The following is a 22,945-nucleotide window of genomic DNA, read 5'->3' as shown; positions in this document are numbered from 1 at the left end:
AAGGCAGCACCTGTTTGCAATTATTTAAAGCAGCCACACATTTTCCTAGGATTATACGACTGCTGCTTCCCTACAACCCTGGGTTGTGTGGCCTTTGGATTAAAGGTGTGAATTCATACCACCGCACCCTCTGAGGCATCTTTATGTCTTTGAATCTAAAAACTGCACAGCGCTAATGTGGGTGCCAGTATCCCCAAGTATACTTAATGACAGTTGTCTAAGGGTGCAATTTGATACATATTTTTTCAGGTACACATATTTTTTCATTACTTATTGACCACTCTGTTTAGTGACCGCTTGGAATCATGATGGTACTGAAAAGTACGTACACATGATCCTCACTTAACACCGACAATTGGGACCAGAAATTTAGCTATTAACTGATGCAGTCCTTAAGCAACACATCATGTCACCGTCACATTTTACTACCTACTAAATGAAAGTGAAACTGTGTGTCAACTCGTATGAATCAATTTATGATTCAACTTTTCTTTGCTTTCCAGACCAGTAGAGATTGTAAGTGTGAAAAGTGGTTACAAAGTTACTTTTTAGCACTGTTGTAACTGTGAACGGTTACTATACAAAGCAGTCACTAAACAAGGACTATCTGTGCTATACTGCAAAATAAGCCAATTGAATACTGAGTAAACATGCATGACACATTTCAGGTTTCATGACGTCTTGGAAATGTGAATATCTGTAAAAATATTTTGTGACTTAGGCTAGAGAAAGGAAGAGAGAGAAAGAGAGAGGGGAAGAAAGAAAGAAGGAAGGAAAGAAAGAAAGAGAGAGAGAGAAAGAAAGAAAGAGAGAGAGAAAGAAAGAAAGAAAGAAAGAAAGAAAGAAAGAAAGAAAGAAAGAAAGAAAGAAAGAAAGAAAGAAAAAATATTATGGTTTATAGCTTACAGATTGTAGCACCAATATCTACTTTGCTTTTTCTAAGCATGGACTCCCCCATTTTACAAGAGAGAAGGAGCAACAGCCGTGGAGAGTATCAACAAACAAAAGTCACTGTTGGCTTGTGTCACGAAAGGCTGTCAGGGTAATAAAACACACAGTTTCTCCAGCAGGAATTCCTGATCCTCCCTATGTGGCTCTAGCCCTGTGGATAATATCATTACAGGCCTAAACAAATAAACAGTCTCCCAGAATCAAACAGAGGCACGAGGGACTACAAATTCTCTCTGCAAAGATGATACAAGTAAATTTATGCTCATGACTTGGACCTGGTCCAGTGACTCTGAATAGATGTTCAGTTCTGTTACATACTAGCTTGGGTCAGAGATATACTGTTTGCTCTCCTACACTCGATTTGCTGCAATCAATGTGAGCTATTCAAAGCCATGTTTTCCTTCCCATCCTCTGCTGAGAACATCAAGGAGCAGGAACACTTTTATGAAGCAGGCTCCTCCGAGAAGCAGCTTTTACTACATCATGAAGTGCACTGAAAATCAGTGACAGAAATGACATGTTAACATACTCTTGCCAACAAGCAGTTGAATATTCAGATGGGATTTCCAGGGCTGTGCATTTCGCTGCAGCATCCTTGATAAACGCACACAGGTCATCAAATGTACAGCCACAATCTTTCAAAATCAATTTAGAAAGAGAAGAAGCATGTACTAAAAATAATGTAGGAACAAGCTGCGATAGAGATCCTGCACAGACATTTTAATTACCTGCTATAAATTCAAAGGTCGTGCCACAGAAAATAAACTGACTGACACTGCGAAAAATGGCCAAGCCTTAACAATAATAATAAAAATAATGGTAAAAAAATGCTAAAATTAGCTTATGAATCAGAGTTATATCTGGGAAACAGATTGAACTGAATAAAAATATATTCAAAACTCCTCAGGACTTTTAAAAAGGCCAATAAAAACTTAGTTTTCCTCTTGACTTTTGTCTCTGTATTTACTGTGTTATGAAGTTTTCCACTACAAGTGTTCCACTTTAAAAACTTGTAGGGACAATGATTTTTATAACAGAAGGGAATATGTGTAGCTCAGGGTTGAATGGAGAAGTCCTTAGTTCCTCTCAGACCACCAACTCCACAGTGTCTTTTTCTTTCATGTTCTGAAAATACATAATTACATAAATAAATACCATCTTCAATACCTTAGGACAGGGGTCTCCAACCTTGGCAACTTTAAGACTTGTGGACTCCAACTCCCAGAATTCCTCAGCTAGCTTTGCTGTCTGAGGTATTCTGGGAGTTGAAGTCCACAAGTCTTAAAGTTGTCAAAGTTGGACACCCCTGCCTTAGGAGGTACAGAGGCCTTCTTTAAGGAGGTCAACAAAGGTTTAAGGAGGTTTACAAAGATTACCTTTACAATACAATTTCAAGGTACTTAAGGAGGCTGAGAGTTTTTGATCTGTGCAGGCCCAGGGCCATATATTGAGCAACCTCTCCTCAGTTCAAGTCTTGTGCTGTCACTTTCCAGCTCTAACAGGCCTCAATAATAACAACAACAACAACAACAATAATAATAATAATTTAATTTCTATACCGCCCTTCTCCCGAAGGACTCAGGGCGGTTTACATTACAATGTGAATTCAGAGTTAATTACAGCTTTAATTCCAATCATAGTCTTAAGAAATATCTTTCATTTCTTCCTCGAATTTTCTTTTGTAAAACAAAGTTGTAAACCATAAACATTTTTATCTCTATGAACCTCTTCAAGATCTTCTCCCTTTTCAGGTTCCAAGAAAATATGGTTATTGCATGTATGGTGGACTCTCTAGATTCTAGAAAGAGTTTATTTCTTGAGCAAGACCAGGACCCATGCATGGGGGTTCTTTAGCCAGATATGTCACAAAATAGGCACAGTCCAGTCTAATACATTTTATATCATCTCCAACCTTTCTTCAATATAGGGACTGAGAAATATGCTCTGCCTCTAGCTGACTGCACTGCATCCATGCTAAATTGCTCCCTTTTTCAGGAAGAGTTAAAAAAAAAGTCAACATGGCAGCCGCCACCAGTGATCAAAACCCCCCTTTTTTCATGTTATATACACAACAGCCATAAAAGCAAATGAGCCTTGATGACATGATCCTGGTGGGTCTTCATCTTGACTTTTTTGACCTCTTCCTGCATATTGCTTCATTCTGCCTTATTCTGCTGAATATGGAAGGCAGTTCTTAGTAATCCTGCCTAGAATACCCAAAAGAATATTTCTGCAAACATGCACGGGAAATGCTAGGAAACAATATCATGGCATCACTAAGAGACATTAAAAAAAAACATTTGTTTGGCTCCAGAGCAGTGGTGGGTTTCAATTTTTTTTATTAACAGTTCTGTGGACGTGGCTTGGTGGGCATGGCATGGCTTGGTGGGTGTGGCTTAGTGGGCGTGGCAGGGGAAGGTTACTGCAAAATCCACATTTCCTCCCGATCAGGTGAGATTTGGGAGGCAGAGAATAGATGGGGTGGAGCCAATCAGAATTTTTACTACCGGTTCTTGGAACTACTCAAAATTTCCTCTACCGGTTCTCCAGAACCAGTCAGAATCTGCTGAAACCTACCCCTGCTCCAGAGCCTCCTCTAAGTTATTACAAGGTCCAGCCTGTAAAAGGATTGTGATTCTATTATTATTACAGCCATATACTTGCCTAAAAATACTTACAACTTCTCAAGTGATGCATGCAGCCAGAGAATCATATTTTCCTTCTTTATTTCCTAACTGAAACGTTCTCTGTCTCTCTAGTGACTAGCCCAACCCAAACTGTATAACTTGAATCCAAGTTCTATTCCATATATTGCAAAGAACTAATCCTTTGCCTATTTTTCTAAATGGAGAGTTGAATTTTGGGAAATACGAGAAAAGATTTTGCAGGAAGCAGTGAGGATTTTTTGTGCCATTAACTTCATTCAGATGCATTCTCAAATCTTTTTAAGCCAGGAGAGCAAAGAACCCAGAACACTGAAATAAACTTCTGTATTACACGAAGCCAAATCAATCTCTTCTGACTCAAGGCTGCCTATTTCAAAAAGAAGGGGTTTTTTCTAACTGTACCTGGAGATGTCAGGGAAATGGTAACGTGGACTTTTCCATGTGAAATTGTGAGTTTTAATCCTTGGGAGCCAGAATTATTGCCCTTTCCCCATTGCTTGATTGAAGTCCTATCTACTCATTCTTGAGCAGGCAGAAAATTGTACCCACAAAAAAATTATTCACACAAAGTCCTGATTGCCAATCCCCCTTCTGTCTTTTTTTCAATCAATCAATCGCTGTGAGTCACCCGACTTCTCTTTAAAGCAACGAATGACAAAATCAAATGGATTTTAATGGCTCTTTTTGGATGGCACAGGAATAAGTGGAGAAGTGCTACGTTAACGCTGGAAGAGCTAAGAAATCTTAAGCCTGTCTCATTCATTAGCTGGGGCTGGTGTGATGATATCCTAGGACCATGGCAAAAATAAAAAGTGCCAGCCTGTTTGTGCCATAGTTAGAGGCAACTAAAGAAAGTTCTCATGATAAAAAAAGGTTATGAGAGGTTGTGTGATTTTATAATATACATTGTTATTGTTTTATATCCTTATACTAAATCTATTATTGTTTCTAGAAATTGGTGCCCCTTGACTGATCTTTGGGAGAAGATGTTCAAGCTGACAGTAACAGAAGCACAGGAGCTGAAATGTTGCTGGCTTCCACACCTTTTTCCCATTAATAAAAACATACAATAATGTCATTGACTTTGGCCTCTTTTCCGCTGTAATAAAGCTGGAATCAGAGAATGTGATTGCTTTTATTGGCAAAACTGTAGATAAATCAATGATACAAGAATGTAGGGAGGAGGTGCTGGACACAGCTCCAGCGCTGCCTGTGCTGGCTTTCTGGGTGAAAAGTTTATTCTGTCAATTTCCCCCTTGAGATGCTGAAGTTTAAGGAAATGTTTGTACTCTTCTAGAGGAAGGGTTGGTGCTATGTTTTTCTTTTGGGCTTAAGCACTCTGAAGAAATTCCTGTGGGCATAATCATCATTTCACATAGTGCAAGTCAAAGACAATTGATGGGAAAAAAATCCTCCGAAAGGTCATTTGGATATTTCTGGATGGAACCAGACAGAGGGAAATCTAGTGTGACTGATTAAATCATAGTTGAGGGAGAGAGGGAGGGAGCTGGTCCTATTCCCTAACCTGAAGGTATTTACCCAAAGATCACCTTTGTTGACCTGGAAACCTCCCAATGTACTGATAACAAATCCCATCATCTGACCATCTGTCTATTATACTGTGGATTTTAGTACTGTAGCCATATAATAGAAGTGGGCGAGATTAGGGAATGCAATCCCCAGAGAAGATGGAATATTTTTCCCTAAGTTTTTGGAAAGCCAAATGAGAAAATGGTTCTACCGTATCACCACAGATTTCCAAAAGTCTTATTTGAATTTATACATATAGCCTCAACAATGAGGGGCCATTTGGATAAGACGCTGTTTTTGAATTAAAGGCGTACCTGAAATGGACCATTAAAGCCAAGCAGTCTTTTGTTGTGCTTCTTTTCATATTAATGCCTATGCAATTTAAGAATATTAGAGGTATTTGGTTGGCTATGCCAAAGTATGATTTGTGTGAGGTATATACAGTAATTCTGTGAACCCAATCACTTTTTTATGGTTGTAAGTGTTGTGTGAATCAACTCAGATGCATTTAGTAATCCATGATTAAGCAATTCAACACTTGGCAGAAGAAAATATTTGTAAGTCAGGGTTGAACTGTGGAATCCTATTGATGTTAGGTTGGGCAATGAAACCTTTGCAAGAAAACAACCAAGCTTAGAGAACACTAAGGACTCCAAGGATTTAATATTTTGTATGAATTGGACCTTTGGATTATTTCACCTTTACAGAGTACAGAATTTAGGACTTCAGCTCTATGATTCTATTTGGTATAATTACTCTAGACCAGGGGTGTCCAATTCATGATGACACGTTGTAACGTGACATATTGCAACTTTCCCCCCTTTCGCTAAACCGGGGGTGGGCATGGCCAGCATGTGATGCATCCGGCCCGCGGACTGCGAGTTTGACACTCCTGCTCTAGACCTTTAAGAATCTAGTTGATTTCTTTTTATAAAAAGGATAACATGTTTTAAGAGAAAATGACTCCTCTCTTGTGTGGCAATCAAGTATCCTGTCCCAGCAGCTCTGTCCTGGGAGCAGCTCTTTCTGAGCTATCTGCAGTTCTTTCGGATGCAGGCATAGCAGTAACAGTAACAGAGTTGGAAGGTACCTTGGAGGTCATCTAGTCCAACACCCTGCTCAGGCAGGAGACCTATGCTAGGGATTCGAACCGCCAAACTGCCGACCTTTTTGATTGACAAGCTCAGCATTGAGCCACCTAGCCAGGCAGTGTTTCTCCAAAAGTTGCTGCACAGTTTTGTGACATTGACTGAAATAGGAATTATAAGCAACCTTGGATCTAAACAGAAAATAAACTGTTTTTAAGAATACACAAATATGTTGGAATATTTATTTGTTTTTGGTTTTTAAACGACAAAAATGAAGGCAATGACCAATTTCATTGAAACCAGTCAACCTGATCATTTGCAGGTGGATCTATTCATTCAGTCATTCATTTTGGGGTCATCACTATGGAGAAGGAAATTTCAAAAAAGTGAAGATGGCGGCTATGATGCCTTCCTCCATCATGGCTTCTTTTGAACCTTCTTTGAGGACAAGCCGGCATTCATTCATTTGGCTTACATGTGGCTCTACTTCTCCAAGACTCCAAGCAGTTTACAATTAATAACATAAAATGAAAATATAAAAGCCCATATCAGTTGATTAGATTATTAATCAATCAATATTTATTTACTGGATTATTAGTACTGGGGTTGCAGAATCTTCCCTGAGCACAAATTGAGCAAAAGGCTATCATCAAAGATTTGGAAGAAAATAAGCTGTTTTCCCTCTAGTACTCAGGTGTCAAACTTGCCGAGGCATGTTGCCATCACATGACACATCACATTTCCCCTCTTCGCGGAACTGAGGTGGGCGTGGCCTGCACGTAACACATGCAGCCCCAAGGGCCCCCAGTTTGACATCCCTGCACTCTAGTACAAATCAGACATTAAAACGCACTCTGTATTATGTTGAGATGGAATGATTAAGGTAAAGATAAAGGTTCCCCTCGCACATACGTGCTAGTCATTGCCGACTCTAGGGGGCGGTGCTCATCTCCGTTTCAAAGCCGAAGAGCCAGCGCTGTCCGAAGACGTCTCCGTGGTCATGTGGCCAGCATGACTCAACGCCAAAGGCGCACAGAATGCTGTTACCTTCCCACCAAAGGTGGTCCCTATTTTTTCTACTTGCATTTTTACATGCTTTTGAAACTGCTAGGTTGGCAGAAGCTGGGACTAGTAACAGGAGCTCACCCTGTAACACAGGCAGCACTAGGGATTCGAACCACCGAACTGCCGACCTTTCGATCGACAAGCTCAGCTGTCTTAGCCCCTAAGCTCTTTGTAAGATGAATACAAATAACTAGCCAAGCAAAATACTGTAGTGTAAATCCAGAAAAGCTATTTCACACTGTTCTGCTGCATTCTGTTTGTATAACCAAATGTCTTTGAGATTAAAATGAAAGCACTGAGATTTGTGTGGATTGACACAGGCTAGAATACATTCATCCTCTCTCTCTAAGCAAATGGAGATGATTTGCTTCAAATGTTGGTTCATAGGATGTCAAGAGATGTTTTCTTCAATTAAAATAATCACATGTTAAAGTTAACTGTGTGCCAGAAAAATAAACAAAGCATCTTTCATGCACACATGCAGAAGCACAGACAACAAAATAGGAAGATCATACAATTTCTGGGAGACTGATTTTAAAAGACCCAGGGTTTGTGATGAGTTTCCTGCTGCCGCCTGACACTTTGTGAATAGGAATTAACATGCCATTATATTAGTAGCAGCAGCAGCAGCACCAGGGTTTCATGTTGTTATAGTTAACAGAATGTCTCTGTGTAAGCAAGAGTTAAGAATATGATAAGCTTTAATTGGTCCAAAAACTAGAACTGGATCTCAGAGCCAAAGCGCAGAGCTTTGAACTAAAGCAGTATTTTTCAAACTTGGCAACTTCAAGATGTGTGGATTTCAACTCCCAGAATTCCCCAGCCAGCATTGAAGCTGTCAATGGGTCTGCTGTGCAAGGGATGCAGCTATTCATAATAGCCGCTTTCTAATTAATTAAAACATGTAAGGAAGTATAGTTATTATATGTAGGATGTATAGAATTACAAATGCTAATTTTGTTATTTATTTATTTTAAACAATAATGCTGGCTGACAAGGAAGATAGTTAACTAACTGTAGGGCTAAAGTGTCCATGTCAACATTGATCACGTTTTAACACAGCGGTGAAATCTGAACTGTTTACTACTGGTTCGGGGGCTGCGCATGCAAATCCAAATGCGAGGTGCATATGTGCAGTGCATGCCAAAAGGAGGCATGCAGTAACTAGAACAGTGGGTGGGGTGATCAGCTGTGGTGCGTGATTTTTTTTTTTACTTTTAAAAAGTAAAAAATTCGGCTGAAGAGATTGTAAAAAAATGCTTTTAAAAGTAAAAAAAAAGGCTCTGAGGATCGCGTGGCTCAGCTGGGCATGGGTGGTGGGGCAGGGATTTTTGCTACCGGATCTCTGAACCACCCACCACCATCGCTACCAGATTGGCCGATCCGGTCCGAACGGGGAGCATTTCACCCCTGGTTTAACATTATCTAACTTCAGTGCTTTCTAAATAAAAACTCAGTGTAACTCAAGAAAGAGTAAAATAGAGCCCTTGGCAGAGTAGGAGAAGCATGAGAACTGTGTAATAACACTCCTACAAAACATGTCATTCAGTAGATCTGTGATGGCGAAACTATGGCACGTGTGCCAGAGGTGGCACATAGAGTCCTCTCTGTGGGCACGCATGCTGTTGCCAGCTGCTCTTCTGGTTTCTGGCATTGACATGGGTGCCAGACAGCTGGTCTTCACGGGCACCAGAGCACTGGAAAATGGCCTGAAAAATGGCCTGAAAAACAGCCAAAAGCAGCCAAAAAACAGGCATGTGCACATCAGCCAGCTGGTCTTCAGGTTTCCAGCACTGCAGCATGCGCACATGTGCACACATGCATGTGCATTCCAGTTTGGGCATTCAGTGCCGAAAAGGTTTGTCATCACTGCAGTAGATGTTATTGCTATTAAAAACAGTAAAATCATAGGCTTCAATTCAATTACTAGCCAACATCCACATTGAGTGGTGAATTAAATTTGTACTTTTATTGACCCTCATGGCTTCATATCTGAAGTTCCAGAAACAAATGAAGTTTCATTCAACACAATCACATTTTTCCAGAGATTTTTGTCATATTGTAGATTAGGGATTTAGCCTTTTTAAAATATATGTGTAATTTATTTATTTTTCTTATACATACACAATTAACAAGGCAATCTATAACCCTAAAAGAAAAATTAAAAAAAACCCTAAAAATATCAACTTGGAAATAAAAGAAAACAAATCTACATTATATTTTGTATTTATAAACAGTCATCGTTTTACTAATCATTACTAATTAAGTTATCCTGGAATAAATGTTTTATTATATCACAACAACTTTTAAAATTATATTTTCTAAAACACCTTCTAAAATATATGGGATAGTCCCATATCCCAATTTTATGCAAAAGCTGCTCTTTCACAAATGTAGAAAGTAGCTATTTATTTATTTGATCTTGGCTTTTGGGCCTGATAGATATTTACACATAAAATGAAAAAGAATAGTTTTTTGTGGGGTAACTTTGGAAGTTGAACGTTGAATCACAGAAAAGGCTTGAATTAAAAACAAACAGGGTTTTTAAAAGTTAATAGCAGTGTCCTCTTCTGTTTGGTCATATTAGCCAACTACTAAATCAATTTCCATTGACCCTACACCATCTAGAGAAGGTGCAATGAATCATAATTCCCATTAATGGCAATTTCAGTCCAACACAACTGGAGGGCACCAGGTTGAAGAAGGCTGTCCAAACTTTGGGGGAATGTTGAACAAGCGATGCCCTCTTGTTGCTGAAACGATATTTGGCTGTAGATTTATTTTCCTTTGTAAGGGTCATACTTGATAATAAATATGCTTTTAATGTAGTTTATCAACTGTTAATTTCCACATCCTTCCCTTCTTTTGCTGTTTGAAGATTCCATGCAGTTTCTGTGGTGAGGAGATGAGCATTAACTCCCCTGACAGAAACATTAAAATGTTTTATGGTGTGAGCACAGTGGGCATAGTGCTGGCTTTACCTGCGTGCAGGATAAGATTTATGATGTTAGTATCGCTGAACCCTATAAATCATTTCTGGTGCAGTTCAGTTACAGCCACAGCTTTCTGATTCAAGGCTCCCTAAACCACCTCTTTTTTTTCCCTGAAAAAAGAATAATTCACTGTCAAAATATTAATCTCCTTGTAATGTTTATGTTGGCACATCAGCTGTGTGTCCAAAGTGATATCTTGACATGAACAAATCAACTGAAATGTATATTTAAGGGGCGGGAATGCTACAGTTCAGAATGGCTAAAAAGCATTGCAGTTACAAAAGCGTGGCCTATTTTTATAAGGTATTACTTATAATGCAATATATTTGGTTGTTGTTTTGTAGCACTCTGAAGAAAACTAATGGATTCTACTCGATAAGTTCAAAGATGCAGAATGGAGAAACACAAAGATTCTAATAAGGAATCTGAGATTTGCCCAAATTGGTCAGGCCTGCAACATTTAGGATTCCATTCGTTATCCGTATAGATAGTCCTCGATTTGCGACTGTAATTGAGCCTGCAGTTTTCATTGTAAGTTGTGATGGATGTAAAGAGGTCATCATGTGTCATCCGATTTTATGATCTTTTGTCATAGACATTAGCCAAACACCATGTTAAGTGAACCCATTGTTTGCTATGGGATGTTATTTGCCAGAAACTGGAAGTAAATGCTGGTTTCTGGCAAAAACATCATAAACGATGGTCATTTGACTGCAGGACACTGGAAATGGGTTGGTTGCTGAGTGTCCAAAATGTGGTCATGTGACTGGGGGAGGGGCAGACATCACAACTTTGAATCTGGGTTGTAAGTTCCTTTTTCTGGGTGTGTTGTAACTTTGAGTGGTTGCTAAGCAACTTGCTGTAAGTCGAGGACCAGCTGTATCATTATTGAAGAAAATAGGGCTTTTCTTCACTATTGAGTTCAAGTGGAATCCACCTGCTCTTGAGCTGGTGTATAATAATGCTGATACAAAATCCAATCCCCATTGCTAGTTTCAGTCCTGCTTCTCTTCCAAGCCTTATTGAGTGATGCTAACATGGCTAATGACCGAACAGTGTTGCTATGCTTTGCAACATTGCAAAATACTCTTAAAACACTCCTCTAATCACAGCTAAACAACAGCTTCTAGGACAGTGGGTCTAAAACTGTGTGACCCAATTACTTTCCTTCCCAGTCTCAAAAACAATATTCAGTTTGCAGGGGGATGGGGGGAAAAGGTACTCTGATTATGTTGTTATCACTGTCATCTTGACTTCTTTTACTTCTTTTTCCCATGGACACACCTTTCATTTTTAAAATCTCATTTAGATATTTTAGATATTGCCTTTCCTAACAATCTTACACTCTTCTGGAAATGTTTTCACAGTTCTTAATTTGTTTCATTTTTACAGTACAGCCATAAGGAGTTAACCTGACCTGTCACTTTGTTGTTATAACACTCATCAGGTTTATCAACTCTGATAAAGATAAGGCAACTCTGTATTTGTCTTGTTTCTGGGAGGGGAAACTAAACTAGAGGATATGAATTGTTTATCCTTAACTTCTACTGCAGTGTTTCTCAACCTTGGCAACTTTAAGATTCGTCGACTTCAATTCCTAGAATTTCCCAGCGAGTGTAGGCTTTTGGGAGTTGAAGTCCACATATCTCAAAAGTTGCTAAGGTTGAAAAAGAGTTTTCTACTGCTTTAAACCAATACAGACAACATAATTCGTCCTCCTAATTACTGAGGTAGAATAGAGATCAACAATGAGAGCAAGCTAACCATCACACTTTTCTGCCGGCTTTTAGAGTGGAGCACAGAACTTTAATACAGCTGTTTTACTGGCCTTTCTTTTTCTCAAGCAGACAAATTGACTGGGATCTGGGAACACACAGGTTATTTTTGTAATCTTCCAACTATTTTTCCCAAAACGAGGCAGATGGCTCCCAAAACCTCTATGCGAACTGAAGACATGAGCTTGTTACTGGATTTTGATTAGGCCGTGTGCTTTCACTCAGATAGGCCCATGATGGCGAACCTATGGCACGCGTGCCGGAAGTGGCACACAGACTCATCTCTCCGGGCATGCAAGCTGTTGCCCATTGGTCTTCCAGGTTCCAGAGCGCCGGCCAGCTGGTCTTCACGCGTGCAGGAGCGCCAGAAACAGGAAGAGCAGCTGCCATGTATGCATGTGTGCGCTGGGCAGCTGCTCTTCTGGTTTCCAGCATGTGCATGCGCAGAGGCCACCTGGTCTTTTAGTATCTGGTGCACATAAGTCTGCAAAGACCAGCTGACCGGTGTGCATGCGCATGCCAGAAACTGGAAGAGCGGCCACCCAGCACATGCATTTCCGGTTTTCGGCACACATGCACATGTGCGCACTCCAGTTTTGGCACTCAGTGCTAACACTGAGTTAGGCTTTATTTTTCCTCCCCCAAATCATCCCTCCTGTCTGCAACCTGCCCTATGGCTTCAGATTGCCCAACCCAGCAAGTGCTTTTATTTTTGGAGATAAACAAAATGGGTTGCCCACCTGCAATCTGCTCCAGCACTGGAATAGAATAGAATAGAATAGAATTTGTATTGGCCAAGTGTGATTGGACACATAAGGAATTTGTCTTGGTGCATATGCTCTCAATGTACATAAAAGAAAAGATACGTTCATCAAGGTACAACATTTACAACACAATTGATGGTCAATATATCAATATAAATCATAAGGATTGCCAACAATAAGTTATAGTCATACAGTCATAAGTGGAAAGAGGTTGGTGATGGGAACAATGAGAAGATTAATAGTAGTGCAGATTCAGTAAATAGTTTGACAGTGTTGATGGAATTATTTGTTTAGCAGAGTGATGGCCTTCGGGAAAAAACTGTTCTTGTGTCTAGTTGTTCTGGTGTGCAGTGCTCTATAGCGCTTTTGAGGGTAGGAGTTGAAACAGTTTATGTCCAGGATGCGAGGGTCTGTAAATATTTTCACGGCCCTCTTCTTGATTCATGCAGTATACAGGTCCTCAATGGAAGGCAGGTTGGTAGCAATTATTTTTTCTGCAGTTCTAATTATCCTCTGAAGTCTGTGTTTTTCTTGTTGGGTTGCAGAACCGAACCAGACAGTTATAGAGGTGCAAATGACAGACTCAATAATTCCTCTGTAGAACTGAATCAGCAGCTCCTTGGGCAGTTTGAGCTTACTGAGTTGGCGCAGAAAGAACATTCTTTGTTGTCCTTTTTTAATGATGTTTTTGATGTTAGCTGTCCATTTAAGATCTTGCGATATGATAGAACCTAGAAATTTGAAGGTTTCTACTGTTGATACTGTGTTGTCTAGTATTGTGAGAGGTGGAAGTATGGAAGGGTTTCTCCTAAAGTCTACCACCATTTCTACGATTTTGAGTGTGTTCAGTTCCAGATTGTTTTGGTTGCACCACAAGGCTAGTCGTTCGACCTCTCGTCTATATGCGGATTCGTCATTGTCTCGAATGAGACCAATCACTGTTGTGTCATCTGCGAACTTCAGTAGCTTAACAGATGGATCGTTGGAGATGCAGTCATTGGTATACAGAGAGAAGAGAAGTGGGGGAAGCACACAGCCTTGGGGGCCCCCTGTGCTAATTGTACAGGTATTTGATGTGATCTTGCTTAGCTTCACCTGCTGCTTCCTGTTTGTTAGGAAGCTTGTGATCCACTTACAAGTCTGTTCCGGTACCTGTAGCTGGTTTAGCTTAGTTAGAAGAATGTCTGGAATGATGGTATTGAATGCTGAACTAAAGTCTACAAAAAGGACCCTTGCATAGGTCTTTGGAGACTCAAGATGTTGTAGGATGTAGTGCAGAGCCATATTAACAGCATCATCTGTTGATCTATTTGCTCGGTATGCAAATTGCAAGGGGTCTAACAGCGGATCCGTGATGGTTTTCAAGTAGGAAAGCACTAGCCTTTCAAAGGTTTTCATGACTACAGATGTTAAAGCAACTGGTCTGTAGTCATTCAGTTCCTTGATGGTGGGCTTCTTCGGCACTGGGATGATGGTAGAGCGTTTGAAGCAAGAAGGAACATAGCACATCTCTAGTGATTTATTGAAAATATGGGTGAAGATGGGACCAATTGGTCAGCACAGGCTTTTAAGCAAGAAGGAGTTATCTTGTCTGGGCCTGGAGCTTTTCCTGGCTTTTGTCTGTGAAATAGGTCCTGCACTTCCTTTTCTGTGATCACTAGGGGTTGTGAACCCAATGAAATGGGGTCAGTTGTAGGAGGCTTGGCTGTTGTTGGTGTGTCTGAGATGGGGGTTGTGGAGATAGGTGGCTGTAGTTTCCTTTCAAACCTGCAGTAAAACTCATTCAGGTCATCTGCCAGTTGTTGATTACCTTCAGCCTGGGAAGGAGGTTTGCCATAGCCGGTGATATTTTTAAGAGTTTTCCACATGTTTGCTGGTTCATTTGCTGAAAACTGATTCTTTAGCTTTTCAGAGTAGCTTCTTTTTGCTGCTCTGATCTCCCTTGTTAGTGCATTTCTGGCCTGATTGTACAGCATTTTATCACCTTTTCTGTAGGCTTCCTCTTTGGAATGTCGTAGCTGCTTAAGTTTAGGTGTAAACCAAGGTTTGTTGTTACTGTATATTCGCAAGTTCCTTGTAGGTACACATAGGTCTTCACAGAAGCTGACATATGATGTTACAGTATCTGTGAGTTCATCCAGGTCTGCAGAGGTATCTTTAACGGACTCCCAGAATCCGTTCTCTGGGGAATTGTGGGAGTTGAAGTCCATCAGGCTTAAAGTTGCCAAGGTTGAAGACCCCTGCTCTAGAATACCGATCTGCTTTTTTGAAAGTCAGATACAGTAGGGGGATGAGAGCTTGTTGCTGACTGGATTTTTTGTTTTCGCTTTTCAAAATATGAGGCAACTTTAAAATAGTTGTCGAACCTCCCATTGTGCAGCAGGAGCCATTACAATGCATGCATTGTAGAGCAGAAAGAGATCTGTCTGATTGTTTAGACATACATATGTTAAACATTAGCTGACACCAACCCGCACCTGTGGAAACATGCCTCCATACAGATGGGTGCTGTAGTTAAGATATCAGGAGACTGGGGCCTCTGTTGCTTCTAACTGGTTGGAATTTAAACATACAACTTCTCTTTCTTCGCCCACCCACCCCAGTCCTTTGGAGGAGTTGCTTTATGGTTTGCTAGGGTTGTGTCAGCGTCGATGTACCAGATAGCAACTAAAACATATGCTAATCCATCACTCTATTCTACAATCAGCAGTTGGATAGCATGTCCCCTGAAAAAATGGGCAGCTGCTGTCACAAACTTCAGAAGAAGCCTTATCCTGATTCAAATATTTAATTGTTTATCTTCTTCTCCAGTGGTATCTCCATGACCTTAGGCCCAACTCCTTCTTTGCCCCACTGCTTGAGATCTGAGACTGTAGATGTCTCCGCTTACACTCTCTTTCAGTGAGCTACTGGCCCTTTCCTGGTGGTGGTTGCTCTCAGCGTCTAACATCAACTGCCTATCATTATATGAAACAGAGAAGAGGAAGCTTTTTCTCTACTCAGAATTATATGAGTTGGGACCTCTTCGCAAGTGATTGGTAGAACTGAGGCAAATCAAAGATATACCCAGAGCCATTGCAGGTTCCTCTTTGTCTTTCTTTTTCAAACCCTCTTGTTTTGAGCTTTCTCCTTGTGCTGCAACCACCAAATAGGGGAAATTTCACTTTTGACTAAGTTCTGAACTGATCGCTTGCAAAAGATTTTGAAAATTAGGCTGGCAATTTCATGAAATTTGTTCAAAGTCTAAATTTGAGCCTATAGCCACTGGCTCCCTGCACCTGACAGAATATATTATTTATTCTTCCTCATAGTATGTATACTCTACATTTCTATTAAAAAAAACCTTTAAAGCAACTTTAAAACAAAAATAACCATTTGGAAGTAAACAAGCAAAATAGCAACTACCAGGGGTGAAATCCAAAATTTTTCCCTACTGGTTCTGTGGGCATGGCTTGGTGGACCTGGCAGGGGAAGGATATTGCAAAATCCCTATTCCCACCCCTCCTGAGGGAAGCATACTGCAAAATCCCCATTCCCACCCCACTCTGGGGCCAGCCAGAGGTGGTATTTGCCGGTTCTCTGAACTACTCAAAATTTCCGCTACTAGTTCTCCAGAATCTGTTAGAACCTGCTGGCTTTTACCCCTGGCAACTACATATCATATTATTATGATATAACACAACAAATGTATAGGACTTTAAAGGAGAATATTTGTAGCTCAGGGTTGAAATGAAGAGTCCTTAGTGCTCTCTGAACTTGGCTCTTTTTTTTGCAGATGCTTTATCATTACCCGGACTAGGTCTGTAAGAAAACAACCAAGCTCAGAGAGCATTAAGAACACCTTCTATACATCTTTTTTTTACTCAATTTGTCAAATCTCAATCTTAAAAGCTGATCCCCTTTTAAACCTTAAAAGTTCTCCAATAGCTATTACTATATCCTGTACTTAATTTTCAGTTGCAGGAAGAATTTAGTGCAAAAGTATATGTCACGGAAAACCACTCTATCTCCTCATGTTATTGGTGCTTCAGCTTTAAAGCTTCCCATGTTTAATCCCAGCCATAAACACTGTAATCATTAACAGAGTTCACTGTTATGAATACACAAAAACAGTCATAAATGCAAGTCCAAGATGCTGATATGCAATTACAAGCCAGTACCCAGAACTATAAAATGCTGAACGCAGGGAGGAATGAAAGAAGGAGGATCTCTTTTATGACTTGTAGGAGAGCTTGTTATGTGGTGACTCACTTCCACCTCTTCTGACTCAAAAAGAAAAAAAAATGGGGATAGGAAAAGATAGAAAGAATACTGGAGTTTTCCCAACCTCTTTTAACACACTTCAACTTTGGCTCTGCATGCTGAAAAAGAGACAGGCAGTAAGAAAAACAATGTTGGACTATAATGATTAAAACCATGTGATGTGCAAATATTATAACCAGGACTGATAATAAGAAACATCTCTTCCATGAGCTTATTTGTAAAATGAGAGATGTTAGAAACCAAGCCCTTTGACCTCAGTCTATTTATTGACTTACACTTTCAGCTCATCTTTCTTCCCAGGAGTGCAAGGGGATGTACATGATCCCTCCTTCTGCCTTATTTTATTTTATCAACAACTCATCAATTGGGTTATGTAGAGAGCCACCCAAAGATACTAAAAAGCTTTGTAGCCAAGTTAGGATTTAAAATGCCTTTTTTTTTTTTACAATATATTTGGTGTTTGAAACCCAAACTCTAGTACGGAGCAAAAAGAAAAAAAAGAAAAGCTGTGACTGAGCAACAAGGAAGGGAAAAAAATTACTCTGATCATGTGAACAAGTACTCTTTGTTATCATTTCAGTAACAATAGCCGGGTTTTATGAGCTGGTTGGGAATTTTGGAAATACGGACATAGCTGGAGGACATCAAATTGGGAAAGATGTCCTGTATATTCAGAACCATAATTTAGTGAAGATTCTGCAGGCTTGTCTCATTATATCAATGAGAGGCAAGTGACAAAATGTGACAACAGGATATGAAAGCTGGTCTTCCATATTTACATTAGATCCTGGGTTGCAATTACATAAGGATAGATTGTTTTATGTGTAAAGTGAAAGGAAAAGGAGTCTCTGCAAATTTTACTCCGCTAGTGGTTGCTGACTATAGGGGGCAGCGCTCATCTATTTCAAGGCCATTGAGCCAGCCCTAGTCAAAGACATTTCCACGGTCATGTGGCCAGCATGACATCACAGAGTGTTGTTACCTTCCCACCGAAGTGGTACCTATTTATCTACTCACACTTGCATGCTTTCAAACTGCTAGGTTGGCAGGAGTTGGATGGGAGTTCACGGTGTGGTGTGGTGCTCGGATCTGAAACCTGGGATGCCAGCCTTTCAGCCGACATGCCCAGCCATCACACCACCCCATATGTGTGTTTTGATAGGATCTTTTAATAGGATATTGGTTGGCTGCTGATGCCTACATGGAGCAAGAAAAAGCACTTCAACCTTGTCCCAGAAGAACAGGCACAAGTCTTCAGGCCAGGCACTGCCAGAGTGATTTATAATACCATGATTGTTGAGAATGAAAAAGAACAACTATGTTGACTGAACTCACAACTATCCTCCCAAAACTCAATGCAAGACATAATCCAACATAAAATTTATGATAGTTAATCCAGTTGAATTAACTGATTTAAGCATGCTTAATTTTGTACTGAATTGTGTCTATTATTATATAATATATTAATGGAATGGTTTATGGTAGCCATTCCATGCACATCTACTAAGCAGATACCTCACTCAATTCAGGATAAATATATGAAGGATAACAACAAGAAAGAATATGGAACATCAGCTGGCATTACCTACCTTAATTCAAGAAGTACAACTATGGGTTTCAACTTCAGTCCCATCAGTGATCTTAATGAGGTATCTCATTGTTGAATCTATCAAGGGCCACTTTGATACTGAGATATAACTTAAGATTTCCCAATAATTGGCATTCTATAGAATTGTGGAAGCATCTCCAACACATCCTATGAGAGTTGAACAGGGATCCAGGAAACTGGATGCAGAGGAAGAGACCTTATACTTTAAAGTTATATAGAAGGAGCCTCAGCTTCTTCAGATAGGGTAGCAAAATACTCTGGAAGGCTAGAAAACCATTGTCATCCAATAAGTTTTATCCATTCTGTGCCCTTCAAATGTGTTGGATTTCCATTACCTCTAATCATGGGAGTTGTCAACAAATTTGGAAACTGCCAAATAAGAAAAAGACTTTGTCAGTTTTCTATGTTCTTCCTGTTATAAATAATATCCTTACTTCTGGCAGCAAAACCCACCAGTGCCCCACGGTTCAATTAGTGCAATTTACAACCTAAAGAGCCAACCACAACATCAAAATGGAGAAAAAAAATGGAATGAAGTTTTAAGTCATAGATATATGGATTAGGGACCTCTTGCCAATTTATTTCACTTCAAGTGAAATCCCAGCGGTTTCTGAATTAAATCCAGATTGGAACAGTTTCCTGGCTACCCTGTTTAACATAAAAATCCCAGCTAAGTTCTTCTCAGCTTCCAACGTTGCAGACCTTTGACAGCACAACCACATTAATTTAGCAAAAGTTGATTTCCTTCCAGTGTGTTCTCTGACACCTTTCTATTCCTTGTTGTGTGCTTTCACACTGCTGCCAGTAAGAAAGGAACCCAGTGATGGTGTATTGAAAAGAAATAAGGTAAGTCTCGAGGAACAATATCATTTTTGCTTCTGCCTGTATCGTTCAGTGCCTATAGCAGTATTTTTCAACCTTCTCACTCACCCTGGCTGGGAAATTCTGGGAACTGAAATCCACGTCTTAGAATTGCTAAGAGTGAGAAACACTGGGCTATACGGTACTATACTGTCAGTTAACACTAGTTAGTTAATAGAAGTATAAAATCTGTTACTGACAATAATTGTGTTGTCTTTAGATCTCTTTGAGGAGTTATTGTTATCCTTCACTTCTTAAACATACATCCTGGATCCTGTGCATAAATCTGCCTTCTTATCAGTTAATATAAACTATTTTAGAGTGAATCAAGTTCTTATATATCCAAGAACAGATCTAAAATTCAAAACTCTTATAAGAATCACCCTAACCCCAACTGTATGCAGCAGCAGCGAATAAATATTAACAATCATAATAATAAATTGCTTTTGCATTTCTTAAACTTGCAACGTTGTGTTACTCGAATAACAGATCCATGTCTGCAATCAAATATCTCTCAGTAGGCACTTTTTTTTTTATTCTGCCAGCTTGTAATCAATCTGAAGTTTGTTTAACAATCTTCTGCATGGTTAGACCTAGTATACGGGTATTGAAATTAAGGAGATAAGACCTGGCCCTACTTGATCTTGTTTTGTTTTATATAAATTTTCCTTTTATAGACAGCTCCAAATTGCAGCCTTAGAAAGAATTCTCTAGGTGACTGAAATCTTAGGAGGTCTTTTGTTTTTATCAATTATATTTCTTCTTCCTTGATTTATTTGCTGTTTTTAGCTATATATTTTATCTATTTGTACTGTACCTTAATGCATTTTCCTTTCAGAGGGGAAGCAAGAAATGAAGTCTTTCATAAACAAATGAATTTTTTTTCTGTTTCTGAGGGCTACCAAGCGTGCATTGCATAAAGCAAGGAAGCACATCACAGAAAAAGTAGGCAGCTCTTTGTATAAAATCTCTGTATAAAATCAAGCCCATGTACATATGTAGATATGCATATACAGTATAAAAAGGTAAAAAGTCCCTTTGCACATATGTGCTAGTTGTTCCCAACTCTAGGGGGTGGTGTTCATCTCCATTTCAAAGCTGAAGAATCAGCACTGTCCGAGGACGTCTCTGGGGTCATGTGGCTGATGACTAAATGCCAAAGGCACACGGAACGCTGTTACCTTCCCACCAAAGGTGGTCCCTATTTTTCTACTTGCATTTTTTATGTGCTTTCGAACTGCTAGGTTGGCAGAAGCTGGGACAAGTAACGGGAGCTCATGCCATTATGTGGCACCCACTCCCAATAGTTGAACTAGAAATGCAGTGCATGTTATCTCACCCAGTGAGAAGGACTGTGAAGGATTGACTTGGGTCGATGCCAATTTTTCCCTAACCGACAACTTCAAAAGTGTTTTTCCTGTCTTTCTTTCCTTCTTTACCACTTGCAGAAAGCAACTTTATGTGCGTGAACATTTCTGAGAATGGGAATCTAGCCTGATTAAGGAGTAATGAAGCAGGTTTATAACTAATAAAGATAGGTGTCTATGGAGATTCTCAGTCATCCAGGCCATGGTTGTCCCAAAGGTGCTTTTTCAAACGGCAACTGGACTTTCTGGTTTTTCTTTGAAGACATTTTGGTTCTCATCCAAGAAGCTTTTTCAGAGCTGAAGAAGCTTCTTGGGTGAGAAGCGAAACATCTTAAAGAAAAACCAGAAAGTCCAGTTGCCTCTTGAAAAAGCACCTTTGGGATAATAGAGATAAGATTTATTTAAGTAAATAAATGGAAGGGATAACAAAGCCTAACATTTAGGGGAGACTCAGCTTGCCAAAGGCTCCATGCATGCCTATCTTGGAAACAAGGGCAGAAAGAACATCCAGAGATGATCAGCAGTCCCATAGACTAAGAGTCGGGACAAAGATGGGGGGATCAAAATCAAAGAAGGGACATGGAAAAAATCCTTGCCCTCTACCTACTAGTTCTCAATGCAGTCAGCTGCAGTGGTGGGTTGCTCCCGGTTTGGTCCAGTTCTTATGAACTGGCAGTAATGGTGGTGGGACTCAGGAGGCTCCGCCCACCCAGCCAGATGTCATCACGGATGATCTGCACGTGCAGAAGTGTACGCGCTCCTGTTGCAAACCAGTAGCGGAGGTAAATAGAACCCACCCGTAGTCAGCTGTGAGATTTGGAACAGTTAGTTCTTCTGAAATCACACTTCCAAAATCTTTAAGACAGTCATGCTGTCCTTCATACAGACACTGCCCTTAAATAAAGGGTTGTCCACTCTAGAATAGCACACCAATGAAAAAAGGTACACATTACAGTAATGAATGGAATTATGAAAATCAGCTGGTCACTGCAAAAACAAGATCAACTGTGTGACTGAAGCAGTCATTTAAATTTATTACTCCTTAGAGACGTAGTGAGTTATTTCTACTGTTTGTAGCTTAAAAATAAAGCCAAAGTGCAAAAATGAGGACCCATTCCAGTTTTTACTTTGCTTTTTAAATTGGCAAGCTCTGGTAGACGTAACAGGTTCAATAGTTCATCCATTAGCTTGTTATTTGCTAATATTTATTGGTACTCTTGTCTTCATTCTTCAATACCATACAACATTTATAGCAAAATTCAACATTATTACCTCAATCTGTCAGACTTGCCAATCTATTGCTTCAATGGCTTGGTTTTCATTGAACCTTGTCAACAGTCTTTTACTGTCTAAAATCCTCCAGATATTTTGGGACAACTACAACTCCCAGAATTAATTTTGCAACATGATAGCTTGGAATTCTGAGAGACATTTTTTAAAAACAACAACATTTGAAAGGCAAAAAGTTGGGTAAGCCTGTTCTAATCAGAGATTTGGGTTTATCTATTTTATACAAGGCAATATTTCCATAGGCAACTCGCTTATGGACACATTGAGTTTCAGTGGGTAGAAAAGGATCATCTTTATTAAGATATTCCATTCATTTAGATCAAACCCTTTTCTAAATGATTAAATCCATCGTTCTGCACTGAAAATAAATGTTACAAATTAGAGTGCAGCTTGCTTATATTTCCTAATCAGTTCAAGCTGCTGTGTTTGGATTTTGCCAAATTTCAAAACACTTCTTGGCAAGGGACAGAGTGGTAAAACACAAGGAAAGCAAGCTGAGATGATCTGGAAGCTGGATTATGTTAAAGAGTCTGGATTCTATATGGCTCAGGACACACACACAGAGCCATGCAGGATATGAACAGAAGCTCCTTGATTGCTCTAGGGACATGATGAAACTCAGCACCATTCTCCGCTGCAACTTGTGGCTTCATGCTTACAAGCGATTCCCCACGGTCTGGAGTTGGTTTGCAAGAAATTGGTTGCTGTGCTTAGAATGTAAAA

This window comes from Ahaetulla prasina, chromosome 2 (assembly GCF_028640845.1).
Source record: "Ahaetulla prasina isolate Xishuangbanna chromosome 2, ASM2864084v1, whole genome shotgun sequence".
In the NCBI taxonomy this organism is placed as follows: domain Eukaryota; kingdom Metazoa; phylum Chordata; class Lepidosauria; order Squamata; family Colubridae; genus Ahaetulla; species Ahaetulla prasina.
The sequence above is the reverse complement of the archived record's forward strand: the minus strand, read 5'-3'. Positions refer to the sequence as shown.